The sequence below is a fragment of the Theropithecus gelada genome, chromosome 13, assembly GCF_003255815.1.
Source record: "Theropithecus gelada isolate Dixy chromosome 13, Tgel_1.0, whole genome shotgun sequence".
Taxonomy (NCBI): domain Eukaryota; kingdom Metazoa; phylum Chordata; class Mammalia; order Primates; family Cercopithecidae; genus Theropithecus; species Theropithecus gelada.
In genome coordinates, this window is record NC_037681.1 from 37,933,151 (window position 1) to 37,953,598 (window position 20,448).

A 20,448-nucleotide genomic window follows, 5' to 3' on the forward strand; every position below is an offset into this window, starting at 1 on the left:
GCCTCAGCCTCCCGAGTAGCTGGGACTACAGGCGCCCGCCACCTCGCCCGGCTAGTTTTTTGTATTTCTTAATAGAGACGGGGTTTCACCGTGTTAGCCAGGATGGTCTCGATCTCCTGACCTCCTGATCCACCCGTCTCGGCCTCCCAAAGTGCTGGGATTACAGGCTTGAGCCACCGCGCCCGGCCCAAACGTATTGCTTTAAACAAAATGGTTGAGATAATGTGTTACAGCAGCAACAGGTAATACTGAAATAATTAAGATAATTAAATGAGAACACCTGTGTGAAATGTCTACTATGGGGCTGGATATGGTTTGGCTCTGTGTCCCCACCCAAATCTCATCTTGAATTACACTCCCATAGTTCCCATGTGTTTTGGGGGACCCAGTGGGAGATAACTGAATCATGGGGGCAGTCGCCCCCATACTGTTCTTGTGGTAGTAAATAAGTCTCCCGAGCTCTGATGGTTTTATCAGGGGTTTCCGCTTTTGCGTCTTCCTCATTCTCTCTTTGCCTGCTGCCATCCATGTAAGACGGGACTTGTTCCTCCTTGCCTTCCGCCGTAATTGTGAAGCTTCCCCAGTCATGTGGAACTCTAACTCAAATTAAACCTCTTTTGTAAATTGCCCAGTCTCTGGTATGTCTTTATCAGCAGCGTGAAAACCAGACTAATACAGGGCTCAGTTAAAAGTACCCTGGTTACCATGCCAGTAGCAGCTGGAGTGGGCTTGATATTGGAAACTAGGTTTCCTGAAGTCTCTACTCCTCAACATACAAATGTAAAATTATTTTTTCCTTATAATTCCATATAGCAGTTGTGCTATGATGAACTATTATCTCCTTTGTAATAGTTGCTTTGACAGCATTTTGGCAAGATTACCTAAATTAGCGTCACTCTGTTATTGGTTATCAGAACAGACTCATTTCAGGTATTTAAGACAGTCTTACTCAATTAAAAAAAATCCACCTCCAGCTCAGTTCAGTACTCTCTTTCCCTCCCCAGCACAGACTGCCTTGTCTGTGGCTGCAGTTAGGAGGCAGGGGCTGGGGGCGGGACGATGTGTCAAGGATCAGCACTTGGCACCCACCCCTTCCTCTACTACTAACCAGCTCCTCCACTCCTTCATGTACTGAGGCAGGGAAGAAATAGAGAAAAGGGAATTTCAGTACGTTCCTTACGGAACTAGGCCAGGTTACAGCATCTCCTTGACTAATTTTTTTAACAGCTCTCAGCTGAGAGGGTACACAGTGGTGTGGTCCACCACCCCCATAGTCAGGTGGTTTCTCTCTCAGTGTGGCTGGGTCCCAGGCTTTTTACGGACTCAGAATGGGGAGTGCGTGCTGATTGGTTTTTGAATATGCAAAAAAGGTTAAAGTGAAGCCAGCACCCAAAGGTGGGCACGATAGTGTAGAAAAGCAATTAGGAAAGGGTAGGTAAATGTAAAATAGGTGAAGGGTGGGGTTAATCAGAGGAAAGCAAGCCAAACAAGAAAATAGGTTCTCAATCTGGTCCATGTATTTGACTTGTAGCTTGGCTTTCGGGCTTTCAACTGTCTTTGCCTTGTCTTCTAGTCATTAAGTATGTACCTTGGAAGTGGGGTGTCATCATGGACCCACCCTATCTGCCTAGATTTAGCTGCCTCCTGCCACTGTCACTGGGATTTTAGCCCAGAGTGCCCCCTTGAGTCATTCCCTCACGCTCAGTGCCCTTACTCCAAAGCTGCAGGGCTTGCAGCTCTGTGAGAAACGGAGGTGGCAGTTCATGCTGCAGAAGCCTCATCAGTTGGGAGACATAAATAAGCAAGTGGATGTTCCTTGTTCTTGGATAGGAGGACTCAGTGCTGCAAAGATGCCAGTTCTCCTTAATAAATGTAGCAGCTTAAAGCTATCTCAATCAAAATCTCATCACAGTTTGCTTTGTTTCATTGCTTTGCCACTTGATCTAATTATTTTAAAGCTCCTCTGGAAGAATATATTTTCAATAATAATCGAAAGAAGAAAAGAGAAGAGGATAACTTCCACATATTAAAATCTTTTATAAGCTTGCAATAATTAAGACACTATGCTATTAACAGAGGAATAAATTGACAACCAAAGAAAGAAATAATAACTAGTTCAAATATATCAAACATGCACCTGCATATATGGGGCAAAACAGCATTTTATTTTTTTATTTATTTATTTTTTTCAAGATGGAGACTTGCTCTGGTGCCCAGGCTGGAGTACAGTGGTGCAATCTCAGCTCACTGCAACCTCCGCCTCCCAGGTTCAAGCAATTCTCCTGCCTCAGGCTCCTGAGTAGTTGGGATTACAGGCACGTGCCACCATGCCCGGCTAATTTTTGTATTCCTAGTAGAGATGGGGTTTCACCATGTTGGCCAGGCTGGTCTCGAACTCTTGACCTCATGATCCACCCGCCTTGGCCTCCCAAAGTGCTGGGATTACAGGCGGGAGCCACTGTGTGCAGCCCAAAATGGCATTTTAAATCACAAAGGAAAAAATGGACTTTTCATTAAATCTTAGTTGGCTAGCCATTATATTCACAAATTTAATGTGAATATTCAAAGGTAAATGAGAGAGAGAGGGGAAAGTATTAGAAGAAAACATAGGGAAATATTCTGAATCTCGGTGTGGGGATGGACTTTCAGAATGACACCAAAACCAAACTCCATTTAGGAAAATACTGATGCTTTGATTATATAAAAATCTAAATTTTGTAGAGGAAAAAAAACCAAGCTTGTATATGATCTTTCCAAAGGATATAAAAAAGATAGTGAACCTCACTAGAAATCAGAGAAATGCAAAAATGGTTGGATAATATTGTATCATTGTTCTGGTATCAGAGGCAATGTCAAGGGTGCATCACACATTAGCACTCTGGTTAACTATTGGATGGTGGTTTGACAATATGGGTCACAAATAAGATTTGTGTATTCCTTCACCAATAGTCCATGTTTAGGAGATACCCAGATCAATTTTACAAATAAAACATTTTAAGGTATGAATAACAGTGAAGATGTTTTAAACCATTGTCAGAGGCTCCAGATTTGATTAAATAAATTATAGAACATTCATATAATGGAATATTAATCAGCCACTAAAAAGGGGGTCATATATTTAAAGCCAGTGACCTGAAAAGGTTTTCATGACTTAGCACCAAAAGAATAAATCTAGAATTATAAATATACATGCATGTATGTATAAACATGCAGAATGCAGAACCATAAACAAGTACATACTTAATGACTAGAATGAAGGTAAGGTTTTTTTTGTTTTGTTTTGTTTTGTTTTGTTTAAGATGTAGTCTTGCTCTGTCACCCAGGCTGGAGTGCAGTGGCATGATCTCAACTCTCTACAGCCTCTGCCTCCCAGTTTCAAGCGATTCTCTTTCCTCAGCCTCCCCCGTAGCTGGGACTACAGGCACACACCACCATGCCTGGCTAATTTTTTGTATTTTTAGTAGAGACAGGTTTTCACCATGTTGGCCAGGCTGGTCTCGAACTCCTGACCTTAACTGATCCGCCTGCTGGGATTACAGGCGTGAGCCACCACGCTTGGCCAGGTAAGGTTTTTTGTATGATTCACTGCTATATCCCCAATGCGAGAAACTTTGTCAGTGTTCAATAAATACACATTGAATCAATGAACTCCTAGAACAATGGTCACTGTGTTTTTCTTGGTTTTATTTTTGTTTTTTTGATGGAGTCTTGCTCTCTCGCCCAGGCAGGAGTGCAATGGTGCAATCTCAGCTCAGTGTAACCTCTGCCTCCCAGGTTCAAGTGATTCTCCTGCCTCAGTCTCCCTAGTATCTAGGATTACAGGTAATTTTTGTATTTTTAGTAGAGACAGGGTTTCACCACATTGGTCAGGCTGGTTTCGAACTCCTGACCTCGTGATCTGCCTGCCTTGGCCTCCCAAAGAGCTGGGATTACAGGCATGAGCCACCATGCCCAACCAAACAATGGTCACTCTTAATAATAACTTTAAGTGGTAGGTTTTTGGCTAATTATTTCTTAATTTGTATTTTAAATTTTTTCTTCATAAATGTGTATTATCTTTAGAGTAAGAAAAAAGCATTGCTATTTTCATTAAAGTGCCTTAAAAATAGACACAGCAAATCTTCTTCAGTTATACATTGAATAAATCACCCTTTGGAGAAGAATTATGAAATGCAGAAATCAGCATTAAAAATACTTCTTGGATGATTTGGTATTAAAAGTAAGAAAAGTGCCGGTTGCAGTGACTCATGCCTGTAATTCTAGCACTTTGGGAAGCCAAGGCAGGCAGATCGCTTGAGGCCGGGAGTTCAAGACCAGTCTAGCCAACACGGTGAAACCCTGTTTCTTAGTCTGTTCTCATGATGCCAATAAAGGCATACCTGAGGCTGGGTAATTTACAAAGGAAAGAGGTTTAATTGACTCACAGTTTCACATGGCTAAGGAGGTCTCACAATCATGGCTGAAGGTGAATAAGAAGCAAAGTCATGTCTTACATGGCAGCAGGTAAGAGAGCTTGTGCAGGAGAACTCCCTTTTATGAAACCATCAGATCTTGTGAGACTTATTTACTATCACGAGAATAGCATAGGAATGACCCTCCCACTGGGTCCCTCCCACGACACATGGGAATTATGGGAGCTGAAATTTGAGATGAGATCTGGGTGGAGACACAGCCAAACCATATCACCCCATCTCTACTAAGAATATAGAAAAATAGCTGGGCATTGTGGCGTACACCTGTAATCCTAGCTAGTCTGGAGGCTGAGGCATGAGAATTGCTTGAACCCGGGAGGCAGAAGTTGCAGTGAGCTGAGATTGCACCACTGCACTCCAGCCTGGGCGACAGAGCGAGACTCTGCCTCAAAAAGAAAAAAAAAAAATTAAAAGTAAGAGCTGAATGTGATGGATCTAGCAGAGGCCACCTTCACCTATTGAGTTAGTCAGGAAATACTTATTGAATATCCGTTGTGTTCCAGGCATTAAGAATACAGACATGAGTCAGGCGTGACCCTTCTCAGGAGGATGTCAGAGCAGAGTTGGGGGCAGGCATAAAACAGCTCGTGACAAGACGAGACACGAGTGACCCTGTGCATCGATACAGGGTGTTGTCATTGCTCAGAGGGGAAGCCCTTAAACTCAGTTTAGGAAGGGCAGAGAGTTGGAGTATGGGGTGGAAAGCAAAGAGCAGGCTGAGAAGACGGCTCAGAGAAGTGCTCCTTGAGCTGAGTGATAAAGGACTAACAGGAACTAGAAAAGAGTGAGGGGGCAAGAGAGAAGCATGGGCAAAGCATGCAAGAACACTCTGGAAAGATTTCCCATGGATCGGCACCAGCTTAGAGTGTCTGAGGAGGGGAGGGTGGTGGAGAGATGAAGCTGGAGAGGTTTGCAGGACCCAAGTCCAGAAGGGCCTTGTGGGACTGGACTAAGCAGAGTGACTTTCATCCTAGAGTGTGGAGGAGGAGGCGGGGAGGGCATCAAAGAGCATGCAGTAGAGAGGTTAAGGCCTAGACTTGCAGATGCGCTCGCTCATTCTAACAGCAGTGTGCAGGCGAGACTCAGGGCTGGCAGGTGCCCAGCCCTGTGCTCAGAAGGACCTCACACTTGGCTTACTGCTCTGCTGCTGCCATCTTGATTCTTAATAATTTTAAAACAGGAAGCCCTACATTTCCTTTTGCACTGAGTCCTGCAAATTATGTAAGAGGTCCTGGCAAGACTTGAGGCAAAGTTTGTTATGCAGTTGACCAGGAGAGAAGGCAGTAGGAAAGATGTCCCTTCCCATCTTAGCCTTTGTATTTAGGGGTCTTCTCAACATGTGTCTGGGAAACAAGCAACAAATAAAAAGTCTATGTGTGACATTTACCAAGGTGCAGACAATGCCCTGCAATGTGTTCGTTGTACAAATGAGGCTGAGGCAAAGCTTAGCTATGCCCCTTCCCCTCCCCTTATCTCTCCTCTGAGATCAGCAGAGTAAGAATGAGCCTCTCAGGTAGTAGTAGGGTGAGGAGGAAAGCAGGTGTTTTTGTGTATTTGTTTTTTGTTTTGCTGATATCACAACTGCCAAAGAAGAGAATATGGTTAGCTCATTCCCACAGTCACACAGCTCCATCCCACCCACTTCATGCTCCAGTGCGACTTCCACATCCTCCTGGAACCCCTCAAACCCCAGCCAGAGCCTCCTCGCCCCATGGGTCCCACTGAGGGAGTTACTGCTCCTGCTTGGTTCTGACTCATAGTCAGGCTCTAACTGGCAGCCCGACCCCCAGCTCCTTTGAACACACATACACACATGTACACACACGTACATGTGCACATACATACATATACACTTGGCTCAGGGCACATGAGGGTTTGTTTTTGTCACCATGAGGTTTTCCTTCCACACATCTCGGCGTGCACCAGCTGCTTAGCAACAAGCTGTTGGGCAGAACTGGGAATTAAATATCTCCCTGGTTGCTGCAACCACAGGACCCAACAAGGAGGGGAAGGGTCCACCAGAGGGACTGGGCTGAAGGACAGGGGTGTGTGTCTCCTAGACGAACACTCAGAGATGGAACAGTCAGGGCTCTGGTCCTGGGCCAGGAATCTCAGAGGCCTGCTGGGAATGGTGCTCCAGAAAATAGAATCCCGACAGCAAGCCGTGGGTGGTGGGGAAGCTGCAGGATGGCTGATGACAGGTGGAAGGCAAAATGTAAGAATTCCTAAATCTCTGCTGATGGGATTTGCCTCAGCAAGATCTGGGTTCAGGTCATCATCCAGGCCACCCTAAAATCTAGCATCCTGGCTTTTGGTTCTTGCTTTTGGAGTTTAAGCTCAAAAGCCCCTTCTCCTAGGAGTTCTGCCTCTCATGTAGCACTGAGGCAGAGGACGTTAGCACCAGGATTCTGCAGCTGGATTTTCTAGGTTCACACTTTAGCTCTGCTGTTGACTCTGTGATCTTGAGAAAGTTACTTCACCAGTCTGTGCCACAGTTTTCTCATCTGTGAGCCCCACCTCAGAGGACAGTTGTGAGAATTACATTAAAACAGGTAAAAGGACTTTTTGTCATGTCATCTCCAAAACAGACATCCACAATGCTGAGGACAGAAGGAAGCAAAGTAAGCTACCTTTTAAAAAATGTCTTCCATGTGCCTGACACTACAAATGCCCTTTACCCATGGGATTGATCTTTCCACACCCATGGAAACCGAGGCTTACAAAAAAAGTGCCCTGCTCAAGGCCATGCTTCAGCAATGAGGCCAGAGTTTGACGTGGTCACTGTGGCTCTGTGGCCCTCACTCATTCCTTAAGCCAAACTGCCTCCACTATCGCTTTTCAGAGAAAGGGAAAAAATACTAATTTATCTGGCATGTGGGGTGGGGGGCGGGTGTCAGGATTTGGTGGAAAGAGCTCCTCCCCAGAGTAACATTTTAGAACTATGATATGAAGCCGGTATAATTACCATAGCACTCCCTGGCATATGGTACCTGAGATGGGGAAATAGTAAGCCAGGGTCTTGGGAAAATGAAAGATGTCATCAAGGTACGAAGGCAATAGACACCTAGATTTGGAGTGAAAACATGGATTCCACCAAGCTCCAAGCAAGCAGAAGGCCCCACCTCTCTGGCCACACTCACTGGCCTAGAAGGCTGGGGAGTCCAAGGGTGGGAAAAGGCTGCAGCCTGTGCTCAGAGGTTCATGGTTTTCCAGGTTAACACACAAGCCCCTGCTTCCCTGACCAGTGGATGCTCACACTATGACATGTACGTATTCCCGAAGATCTTTTACGGCAACAGCCCATACACGCCCTTTCACACTGTCTGCACTGCTAAGAGCTGCAGGATTCAGTATGGTAGCCACGGGCTGCATGTGGCTTTTGAGCACTTCGAATATGGCTAGCAGGAATTAAGATGTGCTGTGAGTAACGACACATGTACCTGCCTCAAAGACTCAGTCCAAAAACTCAAATATCTCACTGATAACTGTAATAGTGATTACATGTTGAAATCATTTAAATTTGATGTGTTTTGAATATAATGGGTTCAATAGAATCTATTATTAAAAACTATTTTTTTACCTTTGTAATAAGAAAAATTCCAATTCCTTATGTGATTCGCATTTGTGGCTCATGGTATCTTTTTATCGGACAGGGCTACACTCAAAGGTACCCACAGTAGGCTTTGTGTTTGGAGAGTTCTTTGGCAGTCACAAAACATTGGCCTCTCTTTATGACAGAATCACAGAAAGCCAGACCTGGAACGAGTGCCCTTAAGCTGTTTTGTTCAATCTCCTGATTTACAGGCAGAGAAACTGAGGCATTGAGAGGAGAAATGATTCCAGCGTTCCAGGTGCCATCCATAGGCCATCGCCCACCCGGATCTAGTCCTTTCTGCCTGCACCCCCCAGAGCTGGCTGTCCAGTTCCTCTCCAGCCCCTCTTGCCCACCCAGCTCTTCCCCTCCCCTCCCCTTCCCTCAGGGAAGGCCGGGAGAACTCTCCCAGGGGAGGCATCTTTATTCATGAACCTGGCCCATGGGAGGCCAGGGAGCCTGTCTGAAGGCTGCTCTCTGCTTTCCCTGCAGACTCAGAGAGATAAATATGGAAATGTGGGAGAAGAGCTTCCCCATCAAGAGTCAGGGCTGCTGTGAAATCTAATACATAAACCAGGAGGGGTGGAGGAGGCAGCTCCAGGGCTGCAGCCAGCGGAGTCTCCTCAGCCCCAGCTGGGCCCTTGCTCTCCCTTAGAAAGGCTCAGCTGACCCCTGGGCATCTGCCCAGGCTGGGCTGTGTTTCTGTTTCCCACAGCACCTCCCCACAACACCACAAAACTGTACAGGTACGGCCCATCTCCAGCTACCATCCAGTCCCCGACCCCACCCCAGGATGCCTCCTCTGACTTCTCCAACCTGCCTGGGCTTCATCCTCCAAATCCCAAGTGCCTGGAGGCTACACTCTTGCTTTCTGAGGACCCTTTAGCAGCTTCTGCATCACCGAGTGTGTGCTATCCAAACCCCAACCTCAACCCAAACCTGCTGAAGCAGAATTTGCATTTTCATGAGATCCCCAGGGGATCTGCTTTGGCCCACACCGGTGAGAGCAGGGCACTGTGTCTGGTTTATACTGTGCCCACTGAGCCCACAGCACTGGGCTCCTGGTAAATATTCCAATCACAGACAGAATGACCTATGTTGAGTCCTTGAGGTTGACGCAGCACTTTACTGGATGTGGTCTCACATAACTCCCCCACAGCCCTAGATAATGCTGAGCGGTCAAGTCAAGACTCTCTAAGCGACTTGGCCAATGGGAGTTTTGGAAGAGGTGCTGACCCCACGTGCTTAGTTTCTTTGCTGCCTCTGTCTCACTAGAATGCATGCAGATGTGATACTAGTAGTAGAATTAAGATGTTGCCCTCTTGGGGGTCTGTGTTCCTATATTAGGTAGATGAGAGGTATGTAGAGTCTATATAGCCCCAAGGCCAAATTGCCTGAGTTCAAATTCTGCCACTAACTAGGTATGTGACCCTGGGTGGGTTACATAATATTCCTATGCCTCTGTGTACTCATCCACATAATAGGGACGGCAGTGGAACCTACTTCATAGGATTGTTGGCGGATTACACGACTCAATATGGGTAATGTGCTTACATAGTGCCTGACACATAGTAAGTGTTGCAAAGTTTAATTAAACCAATGTCTTTTTTCAAGTGTAATGTTGAAGACTTTGCAGATTTAGAACCACAGGAGTTGGTAGAACTCCTAGGGCTCAGAGGGAGCCAACTCCCTCATTGCACACAAGAGGAAACAGGCCCAGATGGTTGAATCCCTCTCCCAGCATCTCACAGCCAGTAAGTGGCATGATTGGAACCTGGACTCATGCACACTCAGCCTGCTCCTCCTTCCCACACCCTATAGGACACGATTAGAAAGTAGAGCGAGTTCCAGACCTGGCGCTGAAGTCCAAGTTGCCCACCCAGGTGTGAGCGCCTGCTCTTCATCCTCAGTAGGATGGGAGGAACCTAGCTATGAGCTCTGCTAGCAATCTCTCCAGAGATTTCCCCTCTGCCCTGAGAGCTAGTCTCTAAGTTGATCCTTCTTGACCACTGAGGCAAGAATCAGATCACATGAGCTGCAGTTACTCCTTAGGGAAAGGAATAATCAAGGAGTTGGGGTTTGGGAGGAGAGAGCAGCATAGGAGGGCCCCTTCCCAGGGAAGTATTTTGCCGACTCCTCCTGCTCTCCCTCAAATGCTTTGCAGTGAGGATAAGGAAGTGTGAGGTCTCTGATGCCCTGGCGTGGCCACCCTTTTGTGTGGGTTTTATGTTCTTGTTCTTTGTGTCTATGAGTTCTGACTCTTGTTGCATCTTGTGGCAATTCCAAATAAACCCTCCCAGATACCCGCAGGGCTCTGGTCTTTCTATTATTTTGCTAAGAGGCTGGCACGGGTGAAGGGATCTATTGCCCCAGCTGCCCTTCAGGGGAGAGAGAAGCCTTTAACTCCTCATAACGTCTCGTGTTGCAAAATGCATTGCTTCGAAGGAAATACTGGTTTTGAGCAAATTTGGACTCCGGATGACCAGGGTTCTGTTTGTGCTTGACGATAATAAAAGGAAGACAGAGGTATACCAGGATGCATCCTACACGTCCTGCAAGGGGAACCCACCTTCCTGTCACTGATTGTCTCAGCCACCTTGGCTGGGTTTGCGCTGCTCATTAACTTTGGGTGTGCTTCTGTCTGCCTCCCTAACCACATGCAGATCCTGGCCTCAGTGTCTGCCTTTCTGCATCTCTCTGAGCACCTTGCCTAGTATCTGCCACATATGGTGCACATAGTGGATGATGATTGACTGCTCACTTAATATATTGTTTTCTATACAAGAATGAAAGAAGATAATTTCCTCTTCTGGTCATTTCCTTTAAAGAATATATGTACTCTTCAAATGTTCCTTAGTTTTCATATTATTGGCACATATTCAGAACACAGCCTTGCTGAAACTAAAATAATAATAACAATAATAATAGCATCTTTCATTGGCTGAATACCTATTATGAGCCCAACACTGTGCACACATCATGTGTGTGCCTTACACACATCATCCTAATCCTCACAGCTTCGCCACCAGGGTCATCTAAAGAAGGGAAGCCCAGTGCCCCTAGGTACACTACTCTTCAGTAGTAGTGGAGGAACTGGAACCCAATCCCATGCATTCTGACTCTATTCCAGTGTCCTCCCCATTAAATCCCAAAGAGCCCAGCCCAGCAGCCAATTCTCCTCTATCCTTTCCCATTTTTTATATGAAGAAACTAAGGCTGGGTGTGGTGGCTTACTCCTGTAATCCTAGCACTTTTGGGAGGCCAAGACAGGAAGATCACTTGAGGTCTGGAGTTCGAGACCAGCCTGGCCAAAATGGTGAAACCTGGTCTCTACTAAAAATACAAAAATTAGCTGGGCGGGTGGCACATGCCTGTAAACCCAGCTACTGGGGAGGCTGAGGCAGGAGAATCACTTGAACTTGGGAGGCGGAGGAAATTGCAGTGAGCCAAGATCATGCCATTGCACTCCGGTCTGGACAACAGAGTGAGACTCTGTCTCAAAAAAAACAAAAACAAAAACAAAAACGAAAAAGAAAAAGAAAAAAAAGAAAGAAAGAAAAGAAAAGAAATTAAGGCTTTGAAAAATCCTTTGCCCGAGACCAGGTCCCACATGTAGTGAACTGCAGAACTGATATTCAATCCCAGACCCATGTAACCCCAAAGCTCACACTCTCCACCATAGCATAGCATCCTTACTTCTCTACATGATGCATTTCCTTTGTTTCTTAGCCTGCAACCGGATCCTATCCTATACCTGTGGAGGCAGAGATGGGACCATGTGGGGCCCATACAGTTTGGGGAGAAGTTAAAGATATTACAGTAACGCAGGACAGGAATACATTTAGGAGAGCATGTTAGAGTTGGTAGGAAGCTTCCTCTCCTCCAGAAAACAGAAGCCCCACCTTCTTAGGCAGTGGCGCTGAACTTGTTCATTCCTGACAAATGTGTTCCATTTATTTTATTTTATTTTATTTTTATTGACACATAATAATTGTATGTATTTGTGGGATATGGATGATATTTTGATACCTGTAAATAATGTGTAATGATCAAATCAGGGTAATTAGCATATTCATTACCTCATTTATCCTTGTGTTGGAAAAGTTCAAAATCTTTTAGTTATTTGAAATATACGATAAATTATTGTCAACAATAGTTACCCTCCAGTGCAGTAGAACACTAGAACTTATTCCTCCTATCTAGCTGTAATTTTGTATCAAATGTGTTCAACTTCTGCAGATAGAACATGCCTGGCTCTGACTGCCATTGCTGTCACCAGCTGTGCTATAATAGCTCTCTCCCCAGGATTCCAGACCTGGTGGCCAATGGCATTCCAGTAGGGTTCTAACTGAGATGCAGCCAGGCTCAGTGCTCTCATCGTTGTCACCATGATGCTGTGAAATGAGTTGGGTGCAGGGTGAAATGAGAATTGACCTTGGATAGACCACTTTATTCTGGAGGAGGAAGGGAGATCAAATAAGTTTTAGAACCAGTCGTGAAATCTGCTGTTCTACCCACTTGGGTTGGAGCGAGTAAAGACAGTACGAAGGGAGCGGCCTCATTCTAACTTTCCTTACAGCAACCAAGCTGCTCCCATGCACCTTCAAAGATCCTCACCAGTTACCTAGTTTCAAATTCATAAAAACAATCTTTCCAATCTGGCAGACTGGCTCTAAATGGAAACTCACCACCATTTCCAAAGTGTAATTTGTTATTGACGTCCTCGTTTCATAACAGAGATTAACAGGTTGGTGGCTCAATATTTACCAGGAAGAGAAGTACTAGAATAATCCCCTACCCAAAATCAAAATGCCATTGACCCGATTTGTAGTGCAAATGGTGTATTAGAAACAAAAAGAGAGTTCATTTGATTTTAAAATCTGAGCAATTAGTAAGTACCCTTCAGGGTCTGTGACATTTCCAATGGAGATAGAAATAGGGATAGAGAGAGAGAGACAGAGATAGACACTTCAACTTACTTGTAGGTACAGAGATAGAAATAGAGAAAGAGATATGATCTAGATATAGTTGTTTAGACATAGACATAGGGATAGAGATAGAAATATGAGAAACAGAAACAGAAGAGAGAGATTCACCCTTCAAAGTTTCATCCTATAATTAGGGCATTAGATAAAAAGGGAGTGGTAGGTGCTTTGTTCAATGACATATCCAAAGTCATGAAAGTAACATCCCTTCTTTTTTAAAAATTTTAATTCCAGAATCAGAAAAACTAAATAAAACATTATAGCTAAATGAAATGTTGAAGCTTATCTGATTTATCCCTCATTTTATATCCAGGGAAACGAAAGTCCCGAGAGACAAGATGACTTTACCTTAGCCACACCCAGACACTCTGTCACTCAACCAGCATCTTTTCCTCTGCGATAAATTGCTTCCTTTACCCATCCGAATATAGTAGCACTTATAAAGAACCTACAGCATACCAGAGCCTTATTTGAGAGCAGTAAGGATACAATGAAGAACAAAATATAATCCCATTCTTAACATAGAGATGATTCTGGCGGCTTTTCCCATGGTGAGCAATGTTTTTTTCTTTTCTTTTTTCTTTTCTTTCTTTCTTTTCTTTTCTTTTTTTTTTGAGACGGAGTCTCACTTTGTCGCCCAAGCTGGAGTGCAGTGGTGCAATCTCGGTTCACTGCAAGCTCCACCTCCTGGGTTCATGCCATCCTCCTGCCTCAGCCTCCCGAGTAGCTGGGACTACAGGCACCCACCACCACGCCCAACTAATTTTTTGTATTTTTAGTAGAGACGGGGTTTCACCATATTAGCCAGGATGGTCTTGATCTCTTGACCTCATGATCCGTCTGCCTCGGCCTCCCAAAGTGCTGGGATTACAGGCATGAGCCACTGCACCCTGCCTAATTTTTATTTTTAGTGGAGATGGGGTTTCCCCATGTTGGTGAAGATGGTCTTAGGATCTCTTGACCTCGTGATCCACCCACCTCAGCCTCCCAAATTGCTGGGATTACAGGCGTGATCTATCGCGCCCGGCCAGTGAGCATTGTAATGTGAAGGAGACTGGAAGGTAAGGAGGCTGGATTTCTACTGCCTGATTCTCATTTTTTACAAAAAAGCAGAAGAAATTCTCTAGGAGTTCATGACGTTTCTGGGGCAGTCTGTGCGAACAGAGAGATCTGGTCTAGGACATAAGTGAAAATTGCTTATCTTGCCCCAGGAGGCAAAAGCCCCTTCTCTAGAAATTTAGTTCAAAAGTAATTTTATTCTCAAATAAATGTAATTATACAAGAATCACAGGCTAATAATGGCTGCCTTGTAATAAAGACTATAATGTTGAAGAAGCAGTGACGATAGAGAATGGAAGTTGTTACCCAGAGGACAAGGGATAGGGCCGCTCTGAGAAGCAACCTTAGGATCTGTGTGACCCCTTTGAGGGTGGGGGTGGCCGAGGGTGTCCTTAACCTCCTTCTGGAGAGCCTACATGTGGAAGGAGCTCACGTGTCAGGCTGCACCTACCTTTGGCTTGTCACATCTGCTTGAGGGCAGAGACCAGGCCTTCTATCTTCTTATTTGTGGTTGCCTCTCCTCACTCTCCCTCCTGCCCTCACAAAGCTCAGCATGGAGCCCAGCACCAATTGGGCTTCTGTGAGTATCTGTTGAATGAATGCTTTGGCAGGAAACAGTTTTTGGACTCACCATTTCTAATTAAGGGAAAATGTCTCTCCTCTTCCCATCCACGTGACTAAGTGCAAGTGCTGCTCTGGGCTGATTCATCTCCTCATGAGTCATCTGCTTGAGTAGTAATGTGAACGGGCTTGCAGGCCAAGTGGTGAGCCTTCTGCAGCACAGCCGGCTTCAGGCAGCTTCCAGAGCACATTTCAACCCTTCCACTGGTCAGTGGGTAGATTTGCCCTGTCTTTCAAGGCCTCGAAACGATCTGCTTGCTGAGTCACTTGTTTATTTAACAGATGTTTACTGAGCACCTACTGTGTGCCTGGCCCTGTACCAGGCACCAGAGATTACAGCAATGGCAAAACCAGGTCATTCTCGGCCCCGTTTAGCTTACAGTCTACTAGGGAAAAAAGGGCACAAATCCACAATCCTGTGAACATTTCTTCACAATTGTAACAAATGTTCCCTAAGAGGGGACCCAGTGACATGCATGTGTGTAACAGGGGTCTGGCCAAGACCAAATCAAGGTCTAAAGAATGAACAGGGGTTCACTGGGCCAAGGGCAACAAAGGACCTTTCAGACAACAGCAGCAGCACGGCAAAGGTTCCATGACCATGGCAGGGGAGGGAGAGACAGCAAGGCCCCAGAGAGTGAAAGCGGCCCGGGGACAAGGGAGCCAGGGGTACCCGAAGCTGGACACAGAGGTGGGGACCAGACCCAGAAAGGTCTCTGAGGCCTGGAAACAGTCTTTTTCTTTCTTCTGAGAACAATTAGATGCTATTGACGGGTGTGGGAAGGAAACTTGACCAAACATGGGTGTGCAAAGTTTCCCCTGGAGCTGTGGTGACGATGGATGGAAGGGCCTCAGTGTAGGGGAAGTTAGGAAGCAATGAATGTACCACGACAATGAGGTCCTATTCCTGGGGGGAGTCCTCATGAATGTGAAGAGCTGAAAGCCAAAACCAAATATCAAGTGACCTCTCAAAGGCATATGGTCAGCATCTCAAGGCACATGAGACCCCATCACTAACCTTCTGCCCATTGGCAGGAGGTCTGCTGGAAAGGCTTGACCATCCCAGTTAGGGCCTCAGCCCCCAGGGCAAGGAGTTAGGGGTGAGCTCATCTGAACAGCTCCTGTCCTTGGCGGCTCCCACAGGAGGTAGACAAGCCCAGCAGGCCTAAAGCAAAGAGCAGCCTGACAGTGCATGAGGGAGAGGGAGCCTCCGAGGTACAGCGTAGCCAAGGAAGGTCAAGACCCCAGAACAGAGAGACTGAGGGTCTGTCTGCAGGGCTAGTGTGGGAGGAGAAGGAGACTGCAGTTGGTGCTGGGAAGAACCAGGGCTTTGACTCAGATGGCACTGAGTTTGATACCCCTGCACCCCTTAGTGATGTGACCTCATGCCAATTACTTACCCAGAAAAATGACCCTCCTCCAAGTCCTACCCTTGCTGAAAGAATCAGCTGGGGTGGCCTGTGAGAAGGACCTGCTTAGGGCCTTGTTCCATGAGAGACACTCATGAAACAGTAACCACTGTCTCAGCAGCAGGGCCTGAAGAGGTGGGTACAAGACCAGGTCATCCAGAACAGGCTAGAAGACACTGGCTAATTCCGGCAGGGTAAGGGGAGATGACCTTGGAGGTGGAGCAACTGTATTGCAGGGTGATTGTATTTGTACGTTCACAGGTCAAGCGAAATAGGCCTTTGAAATTTGAGAACAAAAGAAACAAAACTGACCCAAGTGAGGGTGTTTGAAAAGCAACCATGTCTTATGAGGGACTGGGTGGCAGACCTCTCCAAGACTGTGAGCAGCGGAGCAGTCCAAGAATACTCTTCTGGTGTTTTGAAGCCCTGTTTCCTATCATGAGCTCTATTTCCAGCAGACTAATGGGCAGAAATCTATTCTGAGGTCTGAGGGCTGCCCAGCATTAGCCAGGAGCTGGGCCTTGGGCAGAGCCCTGGAGAGAGGCATCCTCCGAAGTCGCCTTGCCGCTACCTCTTCTGACACAGCACATCAGCTGTTGCATGGGCAAGGGCGAGTCCTGGCCAAGGCCTTGCTTGTGCCCACCCCACCCCCACCCAAGGGTTGGGCTGGAGAATTTCTTGGGGAGCTGCCTCCTCCATCACATTGAGGCAGTGAACCCGGGATCTTTGGAGGGGAGAGATTCATGTGGGAAATGTTGCAATATTTTCTCTGGAAGGATAAGCTATCCAGGCAGCAATGGTGCTGGGGAGGGCTGGGAGAGGGGGTGCAGAGGAAATGTTATGTCACTGGAGAGAGGCAGAGTGTTTGTAGATCACACAGCCTTTCTGTGCCCACGCTGGGTGGAGCCCTGGAGGCCCAGAGGCTAATGTGTCTGGTTCTCATGCGCCACCTCTTAGAGGAAACAAACATTTTGATATTCACAACTAGATTTCAGATTACTGAAAAGAAAGAAATGCAGAGTCGGGCCCACTGTCTGTAGGAAAAGCTCCTGCCCTGTTCAGGAGGAAGCTGGTTAAACCACGCAAAGACTCCTGTTGTCTGCCTGGGGAAAGAAAATACCTCAAGTGTTTCCTGGGGTTTTCTTCTGTGGGTTGGTCGGTTCAGGGACAGGGTGTAGAGTACAACCGGGAGCAGTCAAGGTCTGTGTAATCCCAAGATGTCTCAGACTGTGAAACTCACGGCTATGATGAAGAACAATGAATTGTCAGCAACCTGTATATTAGGATGGGGGGGAAGGACCACACACGAATGTTTTAAAGCTTGAAACTGACAATATCATGTCCGTTACTTTTGTTCGCAGGTCCATACGCTTGTAATTTATCACAGTATAATTTTATACTTCTTTATATGGTGGTTTGATTAATGCCTATTTCCCCCCACTGTCCTTAATGCTCTACGTCTTTCTTCTATTTTATTGCCAGCACCTAACACCGTCCTTGACACATAGCAGCTGCTCAATGTTGAGTTAAAGAATGAGTCAGAAAGTAACTCAGTAGCATCTTAGTAATTTCCTTGCAGTACATAAGTGCTGCCAGAAGGTGGCGAAAATACTCAGAGCAGAGAATTTCAAGCTTCAGAGGCAATGGATGCTAATAATTACATAATGCAACAAATTTGGTTGCTTCATCAAATGTGGAGTTAAGTTTATTTCCTCAGCTAACACTTGATTAAGATAAATCTCAAGGTGTGGCAGAAACGGTCAGAAAGATTTGCATTCAAATCCAGCCTCTGCTGCAGACAGCCAGGAATCTTAGGCAAATGCCTTTGACCTTTCCGGGCTTCCACTTCCTTGTCCACAAAATGGAATGTACAATGTCAGATTTTGTTATGAAAAGTAAGTGAGAGAACACTAATACACACTCATATGTATATACATATACATATGAGTGTGTATATATATTTATAATTCTTCAACCTCAAAGTTCTTTGTATCTATCATATTATTTATAGATTATTACTGCCATCAAATATTACTTCCATGTCAAAATTTAATACTAGAGTTCAAGCAAAATACATTGAGTTAAAAAGAAATTGAGCAAGAGTATGCAAAAAAAGAAAAATACTGTGCTTTTCAGGCCCTGTTGTCCTCCGAGAAAAGTAAATCTGAGTTCAAGACCCTGACTTCTTCCTACAGAAATTGAAGAGAATGCGGCTTCGTTTCTCTGTGATGATCCATCTAGAGTTGAATTATTTTGTCAAAATAAGGAGCATTTTCCTAGTTAGAAAAACTCAAAGCACTCAGAACATGATAGGATAAATTTCCTAAAGGAAATAACCCCTCCAGAAATTTGAGGGCTCTTGAGTACACACTCAGTTCTAAAGTAAACATGTTGGCTGTAAAAGTCAGTATACAGACCTTCTGCAAGGCATATGTAACTTTTATAGCTCAAAATTCACCATTGATTTTTCTCTCAAGGTTTTTTATACCTAAATTAATTTTTAATATACTGACCTAAGATGCCCGGCTATTTTTAGATAAAACTGTGAAATATCCCTTAACCTTAAAGTAGGCTGTGAGACATAAGATAGTTAAAGCATTACACTGCCAGCAACCTACATGAATGGAGGTTTCGTGCCCACTGGTCTCACGCCAACTGCACATAGAAATGCTGGCGGGTAAACAGCACTAAGGGGACTTGGGATCCTGCCCAGGGGCTCACTCTGCTCCACTCCAAGTCAGATTCACAGGTGCCAGCTCCACCCAGGCCCCTAATCGCGAGGCAGATGAACACATCAGCAAATGGCACCCTCTAGAAAGGGACCAGGACCACTCATGCATAAGGCACAGGAGGAGCAAACTTGCCTATTTGGAAGTTTTCAGGTTCAACATTGTTTAGTTCAAAACTCAGCACCTGGCAGCCTGTCCTCAGGTACCAAGCACCTAAGTAGCCTTGGGGGTGAGGGGCTGGGGTCATGCTGAGCTGTTCAAAGAAGGAAAGCCCTTCCCTCTACAACTCCCTCCTTGAAATGAACACTCATTTTCTGAGCTTTAGTAATACTTTGCCTTCTCCTCTGTTCTAGTTCTTATCAAGTAACATGACCAAGTCAGTTTTGAGTAAAGTCCCCCCATTAACTGTGCAGTCTCAGAACACAGAGACCTTGAGGTACTGCCCTCTGAGACCATAGTACCCAAGACGGGGCCCGACATGAAAAAGAACTTAGTGAATTTTGATGAATAATGAAAAATGAAGGATAACAGAAATGAAAGATATGTTTAGGGGACGAGGGAACGTAAGAGAACATTGTCCTTTGTAACCAGGAAAAGATATGTTTGATGAAAAAAAGAAATGGGTCTCAAATGTTTATTTCGTGAGATAATAAAATGATTGTTGTCATTTCAAGCCACTAGCTTTTGGGGTGATTTGTTACAGAGTAACAGTCTCTGGAACAGGTCATTGTGCCTAGCAGTGGGTACTACCGAAATATAAGCAATGGGTACTTTCTTCCTCCTGGAATGCTTGGCTGTTCCCTGGGCCCCATGTATAGAATCCTTCTCTGTTAAAGTATGTCTTATGTCTGGAGGGAAATTTTCTACCTTCCAATGTGCTTCTAGGTGCAGGAGGAGTGGGCAGCAGGGCTCTGCAGGACCCAGGGCGGGATGCACAGTGAGAAAGATGGACCAAGGGCTCCTTGAGGCGGATAGCCCAGAGTGGGCTAAGAGGCCATCTGTATGAAGGCTGCTCACCTGGTCCACTTAGCAGGTGGCAAAACTTACGAAGGAATAGGGATATCAATGAGCATCCTCAGTAATCTTCTATAGACCTTGTAGTGCTTGTCTGTAGAGCCCAGAACCCAGATTTTTTCATCCAGAAACACATACATAACTTCTCTGCTTTAAAATAGCACACGGTTTGTTTTTGGTTGTATTTGGGGCTTTGCAGTTCTTCCTTGTTAATTATCAGTACTACCTGCTGTTTGTGACTGGCCTAGGCTTATGTCCAAGGGAACTGAGGCCACCACCTACTGATTCCCTATGGCCTTCCCTCCTTGTGGTCTCTGCTTCCCTTTCCTCCTTGTGTCCATTCTCTGCCTCCCACACACCCCTGGTGACAGTTGGCTCTGTGAAGAAACCTCTTTATGTCTCTCGAAAATAAGCCCAGTCATGTTCTATTTTTAATGGGTTTTAAATGTCTGTTCTGCAAAAGAAAAATCCCTGCAAAAAGAAGTCAGAAACTGGAACCTCACCCAGGGAGGGGATAAGTGTGGGCCCAAGACGAGGGCTGGTGGCAGGAGAAACTAGGTCCAGGCA

The 20,448-nt window shown here is 45.6% G+C and overlaps 1 protein-coding gene across 4 annotated transcripts in view; it reads left to right on the plus strand.

Annotated features, from left to right (window-relative positions):
• VSNL1 (visinin like 1) overlaps positions 1 to 20,448 on the plus strand; it is a 113,587-nt gene that overhangs the window by 85,718 nt on the left and 7,421 nt on the right. The gene's annotated exons all lie outside the window — the stretch shown is intronic.